This window comes from Psittacula echo (assembly GCF_963264785.1).
Source record: "Psittacula echo genome assembly, chromosome: 3".
Taxonomy (NCBI): domain Eukaryota; kingdom Metazoa; phylum Chordata; class Aves; order Psittaciformes; family Psittacidae; genus Psittacula; species Psittacula echo.
The window spans coordinates 80685873-80704631 of record NC_137736.1 but is presented as its reverse complement, the minus strand read 5'-3'; positions in this window follow the sequence as shown (position 1 = coordinate 80704631).

The window sequence follows — 18759 nt, the reverse complement described above, 5'->3', positions numbered from 1 at the left end:
CGGCCCCGGGGACCAAGCGGCGGCGGGAGCGGGGCCGGAGGCCGCGAAGGAGGCGGCTGCCGAGCAGCAGGAGGAGGCAGCGGAGGAGCCGAGCCCCACGGCCGAGCCCAGTCCCGCGGCGGCCGAGAGCATCCCCCGGTGTATGTCTGTAATAAATGCATGTCTGTAATAAAGCCTGTCTTTTGCACATTATTTGGTTTAACCATTGTTGTGGGTTAATCGCAATAAGCAGCTAAGACCCACATGGCTGCTTGCTTGCTTCCCTTCAGTGGGGTAGGGGAAAGAGTCGGGTAAAAAGTGAGAAAACTCATGGGTTTTCTCATAAAGACAGTTTAATAGATAAAGCAGAAGCTGCATGTGCAAGCAAAGCAAAACAAGGAATTCATTCACGACTGCCATTGTCACGCAGGTGTACAACTATGATCAGGAAAGCTGGGCTCCCTCATGTGTAAGGGATACTTGGGAAGACAAACACCATAACTCCACATGTCCCCCCTTCCTTCTTTTTCCCTCAGCTTTTATTGCTGAGCATGATATCATATGGTATGGAATATCCCTTTAGTCAGTTGGGGTCTGTTTGGCTCTGTCCCCTTCAAACTTCTTGTGCACCCCCAGCCTACTCACTGATGGGGCAATGTGAGAAGCAGAGAAGGCCTTGACTCTGGGTAAGCACAGCTCAACAGTAACTGAAACATCCCCCTGTTACCAATACTGTTATGGTCACAAATCTAAAACATAGGAGCATGCAAGAGCTCCTATGAAAAAAACTAACTCCATCCCATCCAAAACCAGTACAACATACAATCTAATACAGTGGTCAGTGATCAATAGTAGATTGCTAAGTGTGCAACTTTATTAGTACATCTGTGAGAAGAAGAACACGTGTAGTTCTGAGTAGCTCCACTCTCCAAGTTGTCTTTAATCTAACAGGACAAGTCAAAGCTCATGCTCACCAGCAAGTACTGACTCTTACTTGTACAGTATGGGGGCAAATAGCCAGTTTTGCTGGAGCTTAGTGCAAGAAGGATCCTGTCTGTTTATAATGTGGAGGGTTTTGTCTTTGCTATCGGAGTAGTTTTAAGTCCATTCCATATAGCAAATGAGTTAAAAAAGAAACCTGTAGCATTTTGTCCATTTTTTCTGTGAACATGAAGACCTTAAAGAGAAAAAAAAATGAAAAGTATTCTTTCGCAGTCTTACTGAAGTCACTATAAAATTAACAAAGGACATAGTTCTACTTGTGCCCTTATTTTTAAACCTTCTAGAAAGAATGTGATTTAATGCATCAGTCAAAGGGTATTATGTTAATTTTATTATGGACATTCTAACATCAGCTTGTTTAACACACCCTTTGTGCCAAACATAATCACCCAAGAGGAAGTGCTGGTTCTGTACAGATCAAAAGCTCTTGCTTCTTGGGACTGTTTTTAATAAACTGATATCAGAATATCTTTGAGAGGATAAGTGAAATATTTTAACTTTGCAGCATCCATTCAGTTAAAAAAAAAAAAGATATTATTCCATCTACCAAGTGAAAGGTCTTATTTTTAACTAACTAGAGAATTTGAGCCAGATTTAGAAAAACTCTTTTGCAGCTAAAACTGAAAATGTCTAGTTCTGAGCTGTACAATTAAAATATGGCAATCCAAACATCACACTCCAGTAGCTGCCTAGACATACTCTATTTTATCTGAAAGCCAGTATTCAATACTCCAAAGAGCTTAAGCTGTTATCAAAACACATGGGACACATAGAAACACTACAGCTTCACAAAACTAAATTACAATTGTGGTGTTTGTTTTGTTGCCTTTTTATTTTAATAAAAAAATGCTACTGTTTATACAGTACTACTACTAAAACCACTTACCCCATGAAATAAGAAATCTGTTCAATAAACTCCCTCAGGCTTTAGCAATGGAAAACCACATTTCCCTTGCACCGTGTGCAACCAATTGGCTAAAGTTCAGGCTAAATGATGGATAGATGAAGTGTATCTACAAAAAGCAAGGTAATTATTTAATGGGATTTTTGTTCAAGCAGAACCACTCCCAAGTCAAGGTTTTCAGGGAGCAATTTATGTGCTTAAACTTAGATGTCTACTTCTGTTTGAAGTGTCAAGTATCAAAGATAGATAGCTTGGCTGTTCTGGCAATCTGAACATAGGATATTACAGAGAATCACATAGTTCTGATGCAGCAGCTGGTGTCAGTGTAGGATATGATTGTTTCTATGATGGCAGTAGGTGCATATTTAAATGTTCAAATCATGATTCCCAAAGGACAGAGTATTTGGAAAAGCCTCATTCTGTCAATTCAGATTTTGGGCGGGTCAGCATTCAGTCAACTATGTAGAAAAGATTTTTGACATTTTTACACACTAACATTTTCAGTCTTTGAGGGCTTTGTTAAGTCTTGACATGAATTGAAATAAACATTTTTCAAAAGCATATGTTTCCATTTCATATAGCTTATGGCATGTTATAAAGACTCTGTACAATGTCTGAGTCAGATGAATCCCAGGCACAGCTACAGGTTGGGCAAAGAAGAGATTCAGAGCAGCCCAGCAAAGAAGGACTTGGGGGGGTTGGTCGATGAGAAAATGAACATGAGCCAGCAGTGTGCACTTGCAGCCCAGAAAGCCAACAGTATCCTGGGCTGCATCAAAAGGGGCATGACCAGCAGGTCGAAGGAGGTGATCCTGCCCCTCTACTCTGCTCTCGTGAGACCTCACGTGAAGTATTGTGTACAGTTCTGGTGTCCTCAACATAAAAGAGGCATGGAACTGTTGGAACAAGTCCAGAGGAGGGTCATGAGGACGTTCAGGGGACTGGAGCACCTCCCATATGAAGATAGGCTGAGAAAGCTGGGGCTGTTCAGCCTGGAGAAGAGAAGGCTGCATGGAGACCTCAGAGCAGCCTTCCAGTATCTGAAGGGGGCCTATAGTGATGCTGGGGAGAGACTTTTCACTAGGGACTCTAGTGACAGGACAAAGGGTAACGGGTTCAAACTTAAACAGGAGAAGTTTAGACTGGATATAAGCAAGAAGTTCTTTACTGTGAGGGTGGTGAGGCACTGGAATGGGTTGCCCAGTGAAGCTGTGAATGCTCCATCCTTGGCGGTGTTCAAGGCCAGGTTGGACAGAGACTTGGGTGGAATGGTTTAGTGTGAGGTGTCCCTGCCCATGGCAGGGGTGTTGGAACTAAATGATCTTAAGGTCCTTTCCAACCCTAACCATCCTATGATTCTATGATTCTATGAATGTATTATTAATGTTCATTATGCATAAATAATAAATACTACACTATTTCAAACCTAAATCAACATTATTGAATTATTAAAAGGGCATCAAAGAGGCATATTATGAGACACAATTTAAAAACCAAGCAGCATTTAACATGATGCTTTTAGATGGGCTTTTTTAATTGCGCAATGTATTTGCTCATAAAAGCCCTTATACAAAGGGATGCAGGTAAACAGAGTTTTAAGACACAGGAAAACAGATGAAAAAGTTCCAAGGGATTCCATCAAGGTCTGTGGCTCAACTTTACCTGAACAGATTTTCAAATCTAGCTTTTCTATATTTACAGATAAATCAAATGTGAGATGAAAATATGTCCCTTCAACACAGTTTTTAAACACAAACAAATTTGAATCAAAATGTAACAGCACATGATTACAGATACTGATAAAACCCCAGTATTTCTATATTGCTCATGTTTTTGGATATCCTCTCTGACAGCACAGGTTATGAATGGACTTGAATATAGATATTTGCCTGAACTTCTAGTGATGTTGTGGATTACTGATTTAATTACAAATCAGTAATTGATGGATTGTTACAGGAGCTCTCCAGGTGAGAATTTTTGCCTGTCCCAAAGACTCCCTTCACACAATTCTTGCTGTGCGTGGTGCATATCTGATCCTGGGAGGATGATTTGGCAGTTTCAGAGATTCAGTTTGGATGCTTCTGCTGAACAGATTAAACTCTTACATAAATAAGACATTTGTAAACAGTCAGTAGGAACTATTTTTGCAGATGCAGAAAATGTTATGTAGAACTGTCTTTCTTATGCAGTTAAGGTATTTAAAAGATCTGCTTTTAATGCAGTTATGTACAGCTGTTTTAAACAGAGATAGTTGGAGTAGTCCGAACCAGAGCCAGAGAATTACTTAAAAGAAACATGCACAACAAGGAATCCTGGGCTCATGCCCCACTTCTTAAGAATTTTTTAGCCTTAATGATAAATCGTGTGATGACTGGCTGACTTAAACACTTTATACCAGCAGTTCATTAATGGGTTTTCTGATGCAGTAAATTATGTTAATATTCCTTATTCTGAGCCATAATCTGGTCAGATATAAGCAGTCTATAAGCAGCTGGGAGAAGCTGCACAATCACTAGCCTTGTTCTTGTGGGGGGCTTCAACTTATCAAATGTCTGCTGGAAATACAATACAGCAAACAGATTTTTTAATTATTGGCAAAGTAAGAGGAGGGGGGTTCAGCAGAGCTCCTACCTTGGACTTCCAGAGGGCAGACTTCGACCCGTTTAGGAGACTGGTTGGCAGTGTCCCTTGGCAGGCAGTCTTGAAGAACAGAGGAATCCAGAAAAGCTGGACATTTTTCAAGAAGGAAATCTTAAAAGCACAGGAGCAGGCTCTCCTTATGCGTCAAAAAACAAGCCAGGCTGAACAGAGAGTTTTGGCTGGAACTCAGGGAGAAAAAAAGAAGAAGAAATGGGGCAGGCAACTCAGGAAGAATGCATGGATGTTGTGAGTGTATGCAGGGAGAAAATTAGAAGGGCCAAAGCCCAACCGGAACTTAATCTGGCTACTGTCATTAAAGACAATAAAAAATGTTTCTGTAAATACATTTGGAACAAAATGAGGGCTAAAGAGAATCTCCATCCTTTATTGGATGCAAAGAGAAACACAGTGACAAAAGCCAAGGAAAAGACTGAAGTACTAAATGTCTTCTCTGACTCAGTCTTCAATAGGAAGACCAGTTGTTCTCAGTGTACACAGACCCCTGAGCTGGAAGACTTTTTAATTTTAGATGTAATTATCTAGCTCCTTGTGCAATCACATCCTGAAAGCCTTCAGCAATGGGGACTCCACCATGTCCCTTGGCAGGTTGTTCCAATAATTCATTATTCTCACTTTAAAAAAATGTCTTTCTTATATCAAGATTAAAAGTCTCACAGTGTAACTTATACTCATTTTTCTTGTCTTCTCCACTGAGAGACACTGTCTTGTCACTCTCAGGTACTAGAAAACTGTGGTGAGATCCCCCTGAGCCTTCTTTTCTCTAAGAGGAAAAGACCTAACTCCTTCTGTCTTTCCTCACAGGGCAGGTTCTCCAAAAAAAAAAAAAAAAAAAAAAAAAATCACTTTTATGTCTTAAATGCACAAGGGCACCACATGAAGCACAGGGGAGACCTAACTAAGACAGTTCTGCAGAGTGAATCCAGATATTCTGCTCTATGCCAGAGTGGAATAAACCTAATCAGCATTGTTTTACTAGGGTAACACAGAGCCCCTCCTGAAAAAGAAGACTTGACTATTGTTCTGTTTTTCTAAATTGTTTGTGTTCTCTAGATACAAAGTTTTGTACAAAAAAGGTTGTCGTTTTTATCCCACTTTTTCATAAACTGCCCCCCCTCAAAAAAAAAAAAAAAATATAGCGAGGTTTTTTTGTTGATTAGTTGATTTCAGAAATATACAAATGTGTGCATATACACTGAAGCTACTGATGCATAGAAATGGATTAATACACTCATGACCCTGAAGACTGAAGATTTTATTCCTGAGTCTGCAGTTGTAATTTCATGTGTATTTGAAGGAAGCTTTTTATACCAAGTAAAGTTAATAATCTTTATCTTTGGATTAATTTTTTAATAGCAGAAGTTATATTATATTATAATGGATTATAACACCATTACAATTACAATTCTTCTGTTTCTCTACTGTCAGCTTCCGTTACAGAAAATAATTTAGATTTTTTTAATTCTAAATCTCCTCAACCAATGTCTACTCAGAATTCTTATTTTATCTTTAAATTCCTTGTGGTTGTGTCACAAGACAGCTTATTCAATGCAATAAGTTTTGTTGTTGATACCAAAATAAAAGTTCTATCTTCTTGCAAAGTTAAAGTGGTGGCTATTCTGCCAGACTGGAGATGATGGGCAGAGCCTGAGATTATAAGTCGTAAAGGAGCAAAGGTCTGCATTATCTCTGAATAACAGAGTGTTGAGATGTACTGAACTAATCACAGGGTTTATGTTAAGAATGATCTTTTGTGCTTTGCTGGGTGGAGGTCAGAGTTTAAGTTCTCTCATTGCATTAGTCAAGTAAAGATTTTGCAAGACTTATTGAAGAGACTGACAGAGCAAAGAAAAAGTGCACAAATACTAACACAGACTATGCAATACGCACAATGGATACATTAAATTAAAACAATATTTTCATTTTATTATCCTTCACCACCAGATTTAAGAATGCTCTGTATAATCATAAAAATGTACCATAGGCATAGACACATATATAATACATTTCAGGGTTATTTTAGTCTTTGGAAAGATGAACATCTTGAGCAGGATGAGCAGGAAAGGGCTGCCCCCTAATGTAGCAATACAGAATTAAAACCCAACCAACTAAACAAACAAACCCACCATCACCACAAACACCAAAAAAGACCTGCCATCAGGGGAAGATAGCTTTATTTTGACAGCAGTCAATTAATTTCAGAAAGCAATCAGGGAAGAAGGCACTTGAAATTATGTCTATTATTCAGGACTGTTGTTTGACTTCAGTCAAAAGTGAATGGCAAAACTTTACAAGCAATATGCTATCAGAACAACAGGCAGCAATGTTCACCTGAGACTCTGATAAAATAATCAGATTTTTTATAAGCTATATCATGAAAGAGGAGGTACATTAAAATTGGAGAATTTTGCATAGCAGGGACCAAAACTGAACACAGTATTCCACATGTGGACTGACAAGCACTGAGTAGAATAGGATAATGACTTCTTTATCTCTGCTAATGATGCTCTTATTGATGTAACCCAGCACCCTGTTGTCTTTCTTTGCCGCAGCTGCACACTGTTCCTTCACATTGAGCTTGTTGTCCACCTGGTTTGGTATCACTGGCATACATGATCAGGGTACACTTGATCCCATCATCCAAATCACTTATGAATACATTGAACAGCATTGGGCCCAATATCAACCCCTGGGGGACCCCACTTATTACAGGTCTCCAGTTTGAAGAGAAGCTGTTTACCACCACCCTCTGTGTGCAGCCGGTTAGCCGGTTCCCAACCCACTGCATAGATCAGTTGTCTAGACCAAAACATGTTTTCTCTAAGAAAAGTCTGTGGGAAAATGTATCAAAAGCCTTGGAGAAAGACAATGTCTGGTCTTCACCCCACATAAACTGAGCAGGTTACTTTGTTGTAGAAAGCAATTGGGTTTGCCAGGCACCATTTGCACTCGGTGAGCCCCTGCTGGCCTTTCCTAGTCACATGCTTGGTTTGACTTGTGATAGCCTTCAGGATGATTAGTTTTATAATCTTCCTAGGGACTGAAGTAAGACTGATGGGCCTATAACTTCCTGGATCCTCCTTTAAGCCCTTCTTGAAGATGGGAGTGACATTTACTTTCCTCCAGTCTTCTGAGATGTCCCCTGATCTCCACTACTTCTGAAAGGTTATGGAAAGCAGCCCCACAATAATATCAGCCAGCTCTCTTAACACCCCCAGGTGTAAAGCATCCAGGCCCATCGATCTGTAGGGGTCTGTCGTGGTTTAAGCCCAGGCTGTAAATTAGAACCACAAATTCCACTTCCCCCCCCCCACCTTTGTTCCCTCCGCTTCTGCAGGGACGGGGAGGAGAATCAAAAGAATGCAACTCCCACGGGTTGAGATAAGAACAGTTTAATAACTAAGGTATAACACAAATCACTACTGCTACCACCAATAATAATAATGATAAAGGAAATAACAAGGGAAGAGAATACAACCGCTCACCGACTGGTACCTCACCCCCACCCTGCCATGATCCAGCCCTTCCGGGAACTCTCAATTCTACCTCCCAGGCATGACGTGCTGTGGTATGGAATACCTCTTTGGCTAGTTTGGGTCAGGTGTCCTGTCTCTGCTTCCTCCGGGCTTCTCCTCCTCCCTGGCAGAGCATGAGACTCACAAAGTCCTTGGCCAGGGTAAACATTCTGACCAGCAACTGAAAACATCGGCTTTATCAGTATGTTTCCCAGGCCAAAAGTCAAAACCACAGCACTGCACCAGCTACTAAGAAGAAGAAAAACTGACTACTACTGCTGAACCCAGGACAGTATCCTCCGAGGGGAGATCAGACATAATGGTTGTGAACAAAACACATTCTTCACTGGGCCTCAGCACTGCCCAGTACAGAGGGAAGATCACTGCCCTGGCCCTGCTGGCCACACTATTTCCGATACATACCAGGATGCTGTTGGCCCCCCTGGCTGCCTGGGCACAAGCTGGGTCATGTTCAGCTGGCTGTTGACCAGCACCCCCAATATTCCTTTCAATCGCACTAATCCCCACAGACAACCATTAACGCAAGCATACTGAGAATCACTATTCCCATTTCCCATGCAGGGAACCAAAGCAGCAGGTAACATCACAGAACAGTGGCAGAAGACATCTCAGACTCTAACTCCTACTTTCTTTTTCCAGGCCAGTGACAGAGAGTCTGCCATCCTAGGAAGATGTTGTGGTTTAACACTGCGTGGTTCTGATTTACGGCCTGGGCTTAAACCACGACAGGGTCAAACTCCTGTAATAGTTCATATACTAAGTCTTTCTTCACTGATGGTGCTTGTGTTTGCATCAACCTGGAATTTTGTTCTCAATGCCTGGGGCTCAACAGTGCTTTAGAAAGAGATGAAAAATGACAAGAACCTCTGCCTTTCCAGCATTTTTGGTGACTGCAGGTCAATATTTTCCTTCTGTTTCTGCTTGGTTTTTACATAGCCAAAGAACCCTTTCTTGTCCTTTTTTGAAATCTCTGGCCCAAGCTAACCTTTTGTTTTTCTAACTGCATCTCTGCACACCTTGGCAATGCCTTTGTAGTTCTCAATGGGTATTCATCTGCTTTTTTATCTCTGGTGCACTTATCTTTTGGTTCTGAGCAGACTCAGAAGCTCGTAGTTAAGCCAAGGGGGGTCTCTTGCTCCATCTACTTCCCTTACCATTAAAGGATATGAACTATTTTCCTGCTTCCAGGAGAGCATTCTTGAAAAACTCCCAGCAGTTGCTAGCTCATTATCCTCCATGGAAGCTTCCCATAGGATCCCTCCCAGATGAGCTCTGGCTGAGCTGATGTTTGCCCTTCTAAAATCTAAAACCTTTGTCTCAGTACTAACCTTCAGCATGCTCAGTTGGATCCCAAACTCCACAATATTGTCATCACTGCAGCTAAGGCTGTCACCAACTGAGATACTACAAAGCAGGTTGTCCTGGGTTCAGCAGTAGCAGTCACTTTTCTCCTTCTTAGTAGCTGGTGCAGTGCTACGTTTTTGACTTTCAGCCTGGGAGCAATGCTGATAACACCGATGTTTTTAGTTGCTGCTAACTCATGTTTACTCTGACTCAGGACTTTGTGAGTCTCATGCTCTGCCAGGGAGGAGGGGAAGCCGGGAGGAAGCAGAAACAGGACACCTGACCCAAACTAGCAAAAGAGGTATTCCATACCACAGCACGTCATGCCCAGGATATAAAACTGGGGGCAGTTACCTGGAAGGGCTAGATCACTGCCGGGGTCGGACTGGATATCGGTCGGTGGGTGATGAGCAGTTGTATTCTCTCCCCTCGTTTTTTCCTTTATCATTATTATTATTGGTGGCAGCAGTAGTGGTTTTGTGTTATACCTCAGTACTGGACTGTTCTTATCTCAGCCCGTGGGAGTTACATTCTTTCAGTTCTCCTCCCCATCCCTCTGGGAGCTGGGAGAAGAAGGGGGTGGGAGTGAGCGAAGGGGTTGCATGACTGAGTCACCAACTGGGCTTAAACCATGACACAGGTCTTCTTGGTTTGTGAGTAGCAAGCCCAGCAATGCCTCTTTCCTGATTAGCACATCTAACATTTTGTCCTGGGTTCAGCAGCAGCAGTCAGTTTTTCTCCTTCTTAGTAGCTGGTGCAGTGCTGTGGTTTTGACTTTCGGCCTGGGAGTAATACTGATAAAGCCGATGTTTTCAGTTACTGGTCAGAATGTTTACCCTGACCAAGGACTTTGTGAGTCTCATGCTCTGCCAGGGAGGAGGAGAAGCCGGTAGGAAGCAGGGACAGGACACCTGACCCAAACTAGCCAAAGAGGTATTCCATACCACACCACGTCATGCGGGGGGATGTAACTGGGAGCTACCCGGAAGGGCACGTCCTCCTTTCGGTCGGGCTCTTTTCCGGCGGGCGGTATTGTATTCTCTTCCCTTGTTATTTCTCTTATCATTATTATTATTGGTGGTAGCAGTAGTGATCTGTGTTATACCTTAGTTACTGGACTGTTTTTATCTCAACCCGTGGGAGTTACATTCTTTCGATTCTCCTCCCCATCCCTCTGGTGGGGGGGTGGGAGTAGAAACTGCGTGGTTCTAATTTTTGGCCTGGGCTTAAACCACGACACATTTGTATGAGGAAACAGTCCTCTACATATTCCAGGAACTTGATGGATGATGTGAGCTGCTGTATTTTTTTTCCAACAAACATCTAGGTAGTGGAAGTCACCTGTAAGAACCAGGTTATGTTGATCCAAATCTTGCTAAAGTGACCCAAATATTGCTTTGTTGGCCTTATAATCTTGGTTTGGAGGTCAGTAGCAGATGCCTACAGTAAGATCCTCCTTGGAGATGACCTCTCTGATCTTGACCCGGAAGCATTTGATAGGGTTTCCACAATCGCCATAGTTAACTTCTATAGAGCATGAATCCTCCTTTTCTCTGCCTGTCTTTACAAACAGCCTATAGTCATCCATCTCAATCCTTCAGTCATGGAAATCATCCCACCATGTTTCAGTTATTCCTGTGACATCATAATGCCAAAACCCTCATGACTGCACCAGCCATGAAGCCTGTAGTTGATTTACAATAGGCATCTATTTCTGACTGCACTTTTTCCTCTAACTGGTAAAATGGAAAAAAGATAACTTGGGCACCAACGCTTTTCACTTTTATCTCCAAGGCTCTTTAGTAATTCCTGATTCTGCTGAGGTTTCAGTTTGTGATATCACTCTTGCCCTCATGAAAGGGTAGCAGTGGGTAGTAGTCTGTATTCTTGACAACTTGTGGCACCTTGTGGCAACATCTCGGGCCTTATATCCCAGGAGGGAGCATATCTTACATGACTCCCTGTCATGCTGGCAAATGAAGAACCCAATGCCCTTAATGGAGCGCCTCCCACCACAAGCACTTTTAATTTCTTTTTGTGGTAACCACTGTGTGCTTCTGGTACAGTTTTTCCTTGCAGACCTTGCTCATGGATGTCTACAGCTGTTAAAGATTCATATCTGGTTTTGGTTGTTATGCTGGAGGGTGGTGACTGAAGTAGAGTCCTACTTTTGTGGGTCACTAGGGGCCCATGTGCTTCATTCTCTGTGGTGTCTGTTACCGGAGTATGATTTCGAAACCACCTGTCTGTCTCCATCTCAGCCCTGCTAATACTGTGCAGTCTTTTAACTGTTTCCCGCAACTTGGCCCCTTGACATAACAGTTCCTCAACCTTTGCACAGTTTGTGCAGGTATTTGCCTTTTCTCCAGGAGAAGGGGCTGGGCACTCATTGCAACCTTCCATCTGTACTATATCAGTTCCATCTGAGCAGAAGTATCAGACATCCTGGGGGTCTTCTCTGTAGTTTTAACTCTAAGGTGAGTGTACATCATCCTGGCAGAGACCTAGAGAACTTCCTTGGGCTGCGGACCTACAAGCAGGGTATAGAACCCTCCCTACGTGCCTTCCTGCATGAATTGCCATGCCACACCATGGCTGACATGAAACACCTGGTTTGCTGGTTCTGGTCACTGGCACTCCCCAGATGAATTTAAATCTCCAGTGATTTCCTATGGTGTCGTGGTTTAAGCCCAGGCCGTAAATCAGAACCACGAAGTCCACTTCCCCCCCCCCCACCTTTCTTCCCTCCGCTCCTGGAGGGACGGGGAGGAGAATCAAAAGAATGCAACTCCCACGGGTTGACATATGAACAGTTTAATAACTAAGGTATAACACAAATCACTACTGCTACCACTAATAGTAATAATGATAAAGGAAATAACAAGCAAGAGAATACAACTGCTCACCAACCGGTACCTCACCCCCACCCTGCCATGATCCAGCCCTTCCAGGAACTCTCAATTCTACCTCCTGGGCATGACGTGCTATGGTATGGAATACCTCTTTGGCTAGTTTGGGTCAGGTGTCCTGTCCCTGCTTCCTCCCAGCTTCTCCTCCTCCCTGGCAGAGCATGAGACTCACAAAGTCCTTGGTCAGTCTAAACATCGGTGTTATCAGATCTGTTCCCAGGCTGAAAGTCAAAAACAGTGCTGCAACAGCTACTAAGAAGGAGAAAAACTGACTGCTACTGCTAAACCAGGACACTATGGCAATACTCAAGCCGTGTCATCCTCCCTTGCAAGTGCTGTTGGGGCTCTTGGCTCTTGCTTGGGTTTCTCTGGCTCTGGGAACCCCTGTCCACCTTGATCTAACACTTAGCCACAGAACTAACCATTGCATGCCTCGCTGAATGTTCTGTGTCTTCTGAAAATAAAGATTATTTAAAACTTTTAAGAACTTAGTTGAAAAAAAATTTTATGAAGCTGGAAAATGTCTAGTAGAACATGGCAATTTTCTCTTGTGTAGGTAAAGGTTGCTTTTTTTGCAATAACCTTTTCTTATTGTTTTAGCAGACTTTCCTTCTCCAGAGTTTTAAGCTTTTCAGAACCATCTACTAATAAAAGGTTAAAAATGACAAACTCCTGCAAAAAAGCATCAACAACAACAAAACAAAACAAAACAAAACAAAAAAAGAGGCAGCTGAAATAAGATTTGAAGATATAAGCAATCTTTTTTACATGTTTTTTCAGAATACAATGCAAACTAATAAATGAATATGCTATATGGGTCTTGCATGGCAAGGTGAAAAGCAGAGCCAATGCAGCCAGCTCCAGCATGGACCCGTTGCTGTCCAGAGCCAAGTTCATCAATGATAGTAGTAGCACCTCTGGGATAACATATTTGAGAAGGGGAAAAAGTTACTGTGCAAGAGCAATTGTAACTGGAGAAAGGAGTGAAAACATGTGAGAGCAAAAACTCTGCAGACACTGAGGTCAGTGAAGAAGGAGAGGAAGGAGGTGCATCAGGCACCTTAGCAAAATTATTCCTGCAGACTGTGGTGATGACTATGGCAAGGCAGGCTATGCCACTGCATCCTGTGGAGGCCCACGGTGGAGCAGGTGGATGCCCAGAAGGGTCCTTGGCTCCATGGGAACCCCGTGTTTGGAACAGGTGTTTGGCAGGACCTGTGGCCCTGTGGAGAGAGGAGCCCACAATGGTTTAGGTTTGCTGGCAGGACTTGTGATCATGCAGGGGACCCACACTGGAGCAGTCTGTTCCTGAAGGACTACACCCCATGGAAGTGTTCCCCATTGCTCCACCCATGCTGGAGCAGTTTGTGAAGAACTGCAGGCCATGGGAATGATTCACACTGGAAAAGTTCATGGAGAATTGTCTCCCATGGTAAGGACCCCATGCTGGAGCAGGGGAAGAGTGAAGAGTCCTCCCTCTGAGGAGGAAGGAATGGCAGAGACAACATGCAATGAGCTGACCACAACCCCCATTTCATGCCGAACCCCGCCCCCCTCTCCCCCCCAACCCCCACCCCCCCCGTGCTGATGTGGGGGAAGAAGTAGAAGATTTAGGAGTAAAGTTAAGCCTGGGAAGAAGGGACAGGTGGGGAGAAGGTTTTTGCAATTTGGTTTTATTTCTCATTATGCTACTTTGATTTGATTGGTAATAAATTAAACTAATTTTCCCAAGTCAAAACTTGTTTGCCTCTGACTTTAATGGGTGAGGGATCTCTCCCTGTCCTTACCTCAACACATGAACCTTTAATGATATTTTCTCTTCTCTATCCAGTTGAGTAGGCAGAATGATATAGTGGCTTTGGTGGGCACCTGGCATACAGCTAAGGTCAACTCATCACACATGCATTCAAAGTCAGAAGATCTTCCTGTAATACATAAAAATTAGAAGTTTTTCTAAAATTATTTTTGAGCATTATATTAATGTTTTGACTGCTGGAACTCTTACATATGAAAAGACTGACAACTCACTATGAATACTGAACTAGCAGAAAATTAATGAACGTCATTATCCTATCAAGTCTTCAAATGGAATTTTAGAAGTTTTAAAATAAGCAATATCCCTGAAAATTGACTAATTTCACATATGTTGTTCATGTGTACAAACATCATGATTGTGATTACACAGTAAAAGCAAGGTGGTAATTCCTCATTAATATTTCCTTCTCTAGCAGTTTTTCAACTGAAAATTAAGCAAGGCCTTTTTCTTAGCAGTGTAAATCCGTACAATAGTTAATGTGGGGATGTATCTCAGGAGGCTTCTAATCCAACCTCCTGCTCAAAGTAGGGGCAGCTCTGAGATCAGACTAAGTTGCTCAGGGTTTTGTCTAGTTGGATTTTGAAAGTTGCCAGGTTTTTACAGCTTCTCAGGGCAACCTGCTCCACCCCTTGACTCCTTTCAAGGTGGAATAGATTTCCCATTCTCTGCCCATGCATCAGTGTGAAAAGTCTGGCTCTGTCTCCTTGCTGACCTTTAATGTCAGGAAATATAAAATTTATAAATACATAACAATGGTGTTTGTATATTGGCTCAACCATCAATTAGTACTGTAGACTCATTTCCCTTTAAGGTTTTGAGTTTCTGACTCTCAATATTTGTATCTAGTACAGGTATTCAGGTAACTTCTTGGAAGTTTAAAATAGTTTTCCAAAACTGTAACTGCAACCATATTAAATACCTTTCACTTCTAAAGCCAAGACTGGGTTTGTTTGTTTGTTTGTTTTTTGTTTGTTGCAGTTTTTTGTTGTTTTGGGTTTTTTTTAGTTTAGACGGAGATTTCAGTTTTAACATTGACAACGCTAGTTTGTTTATTTATTTTTTGAGAAATAATGACGAACTATTAAACTTATTAAACTCTTAAATTCTTAATATCAAGGTTACTTGATGTGGCCAAAGCCCTACAACTCTGACAGGAATAAGAATCAGTATAGTATCTTGTTGATTTTTTGCTTTCTAATTCCAACCTAGTTACTAAGTTGAAATTATTTAACACCTAAAACACTTTTCTTTACGGATGAACATGATCTCTTTCTAGTTAGTTTCAGAAATAATGCTAAAAAGAAACTGCAGACTTTTGTTGTGCCTTGCCTTCAAAAACATGTTAAAGTGTATCATTAATATATAACAGAATTTGAAGGAATATGTTAGCAATAAATGGCTTTTCTTATTGAATAGGCTTACAGATTAAAAATACATTATCCACAGATAGTCTCAGTCATTTTCAGGTATTCAAGTGAACCAAAATAGTAAGTGTATTTCTCTCCTGAAAGGCTGCAAAACAATCCCAGGCTATACTGGTACAAGCAATACCGCTGTCTTGCCAATTTGAACTAGTCTAAAGACAAAAAATAGTAATTGTTTCTTTATAACTTTTCTACTATCAGTAGGCCATTTTAGAGAGTGAGATGGATCATCCTGTTCAAATGTGTCAGTATGCTGACGTATGAAAGAAACCTATTCCAGAGCCGTTCCCTTGCTAATTCAGGGAGGTCATTATTATCCATTTCTATTTCTGTTACTAGATGAGCTTCTGTGAAGGCTCTGTGACTGCAGTGAGTATGCTCTGTGAATATCAATATTGGCTTGATCTTGAAGTTTGCTACTGGGTACAGTTAATGTCAGAAATATTTTACATATATCTCCATGTCAGCCATACTGCTTAATAGGCTCTTATTTCATAGTTGTTCAGCTTTACTTGTACATGTTTTGATTTTGAATAATACACCACATAGCTATTTTTCTGTTTAATGAATTACATCACAAAAGAAAGTAACTCACTAAATACAATGCAGTATCCTCTTAAACAACTGTTTTGTGACTGTAAGAGAAATAAATGCTTTTTAGTTATTTCACACCAATGCATGAAACCAGACTTAGAGTTCTGAGATTAAAGTGCTGGAATTTGTCACACATAAACAGATATCTAAGTTTGAAATAGTGTTTATAGACTCCCATTATGGCCAAAGTAGAGAGGAAATAGGCACATCTAGGGTGAAATTAATCAGGTCTGCTACAATAGTAACATTACATTGAGACTATCCTCTTTAAAAAGGATGTGGACTGAGATGATTCTCAGATGCAAATGGCTCTATAGTGAGTATCTACACTTGGCCAGATGAAAACTGGAATGTCCAAATAATCTAAAACCCGCTGCTATATCTTTTCCTTTGAAGCGCTGCTACATCTTTTCCTTTTTTAAAAGTTGAAGCTCATTTTACATAAAAAATACCCCAAACCAGCAAAACAAAGCAAGCCCACCCCCCTCTCCCCCCCCCCCAAAAAAAACCAACCCAAAAAAATCACCAAAGAAACCCCTACCCCCAAGGCAGAGCTTTGACTGCTTTTGGTTACTTAAACCCAAGTTAAAGGGAAAATATATATATTGCCAAAATCGGCTATTTTTAAACAAGGGTAGTGCTTGACACATGAGCTTACCTCTGAATGCTTTGTGGTGATACAGTATGCTTGCTTCCCTATACACTCCAGTGGTAAAAAACAACACAGCTGCTTTAATATTGAGCTGAGAGGGTAAAACAAAGGCAACCAAAACAAAAATTTAGTGTACAAATTTATAAGTACATGCAGCTGCAACAGAAATTTAAGTCCATTTAGATGTACATTTGCCTTTCTATAAACTGGTCTTGTATTATCTTTTAAGAATTCTTTCGTGTTCAAACCTGATGGTAAATTGCACTATAGGCCTGCTGTGCTGAACAGGAGATAATATTCAGGTGGACTGCCTGCTGTGTCCTGGAGCATTTTAAAGTGCAAACAAGGCTTCAGTATTCTATGCCTGACCCTGTCAAATCCATTAGTATCATTCAGGTCTGTGACATATCATGAGCCCAATATGGACAGACAAGGTATTTCTACTGATGTCACCTGCTGCTGGAGTAGATAAAATTTGTAAATAGCTCTACTTAAAGTTTCCTATAAAAGCAATACAGATGTGTGCAGCCAAGTGTTTTTAGCTGACCACGCTTCAGATTTCTGTCAAGATGGGCCAGTTAAATGATGAAAGAGGCAGACTACATCATGTTACTTTATCACTAAAACCAGAAAATATCATAAATTAAAAAAATAACTTTCTTTTCTAAATATAATTGATTTTATGATATGGGAAAATTAAACATCTGTGTGGAAACAAAGAAAATGAAAAAAATCATAAATCAGTAATGATATTAACGATGAAGGCTGAGAAGAAAGAGACAAGCAGAGTCTGGTAGTATGGTAAAGATTACTCTTTTCTGTTCTTCACTATCTATATAAGTATCCATATATAATTTCTGTAAAGAGAAAGCCAGCTATCTTCACACATGGTAAGGAACATAATAAAGATCATTATTATATTAGAGCTTTTGGGGAACAGAACATTTTAGAAGAATGAAACATTCTTTTGCAACTATTATCAGGTACCTAGGTCATTTGCAGTTAAGGAACTGGTCTTACAGCTATGCTAGTGGCTTTCTTTTGTGAACCAGTAAAGATAATAGATGGGAGCTTTTGAATGAACATCAGTTCATAGACAAAAGCAAAGGCCCTAATGTTTTCTTAGGTTTCTAGAGGCTTACCTAATTTGTATATACAAATAGTACAATATACAACATGCATCAGTTATTTAAAAAAAATTGAAAACATGTACCAGAAAGAGACAAGGGTTCACTCCCACAGATCACCTGTGACATCACTGGTATTTAAAGTCTTTTGTGTTATATATAGTCTTTTTTATGATACCCAGTGGTAGTCTATTCAAATGCTTTTTAGCTATGCTTAGTCATCTTTATTTTCTGTTTTTATTGTCGAAACAAACAGCCTCAGGATTAACCTGATTTAGGGGAAAAAAGAACAACCAAACAAACAAGCAAACAAAAATCATCTGGAAGTCTTTTGAGAAATTAAGCTACCAGACTGAAGATATATAGAAACAGCCATCAGTTTTGATAGAGAACTATCAAAACCTGTCAATATCTATCCAAAATACCAAGAACTAAAAAAAAATTATCCACAAGAGAAACTGCAAAAAGCATGAAAGCAAGATGGCTCAAAGAAAAGGGAATCTGAGCCTTTAACCTAATAGTTAGATGAGGTAAACAGATGTTACTATTTTTAGCCACAGCCATTCAATTAGATACTCATTAAAAATCCAGTTAAATGGTGAAAATAAACAAACAGCTGAATGTCCGTAGGCAGGATCTTCTAGCTAAGTTATACTGAATATGTTTCTGTATTTTACTCCAAGGTATTAGTCAGTGTTGAAAATAAATACCTTCAAAATCACTAATTCTGAAAATTCCCCTATGAGTTATAAGTTCTTTCTAGAAGATATAAGCTGGTGTATTGCTAACATACACCAGCTGTTGATAAACATAA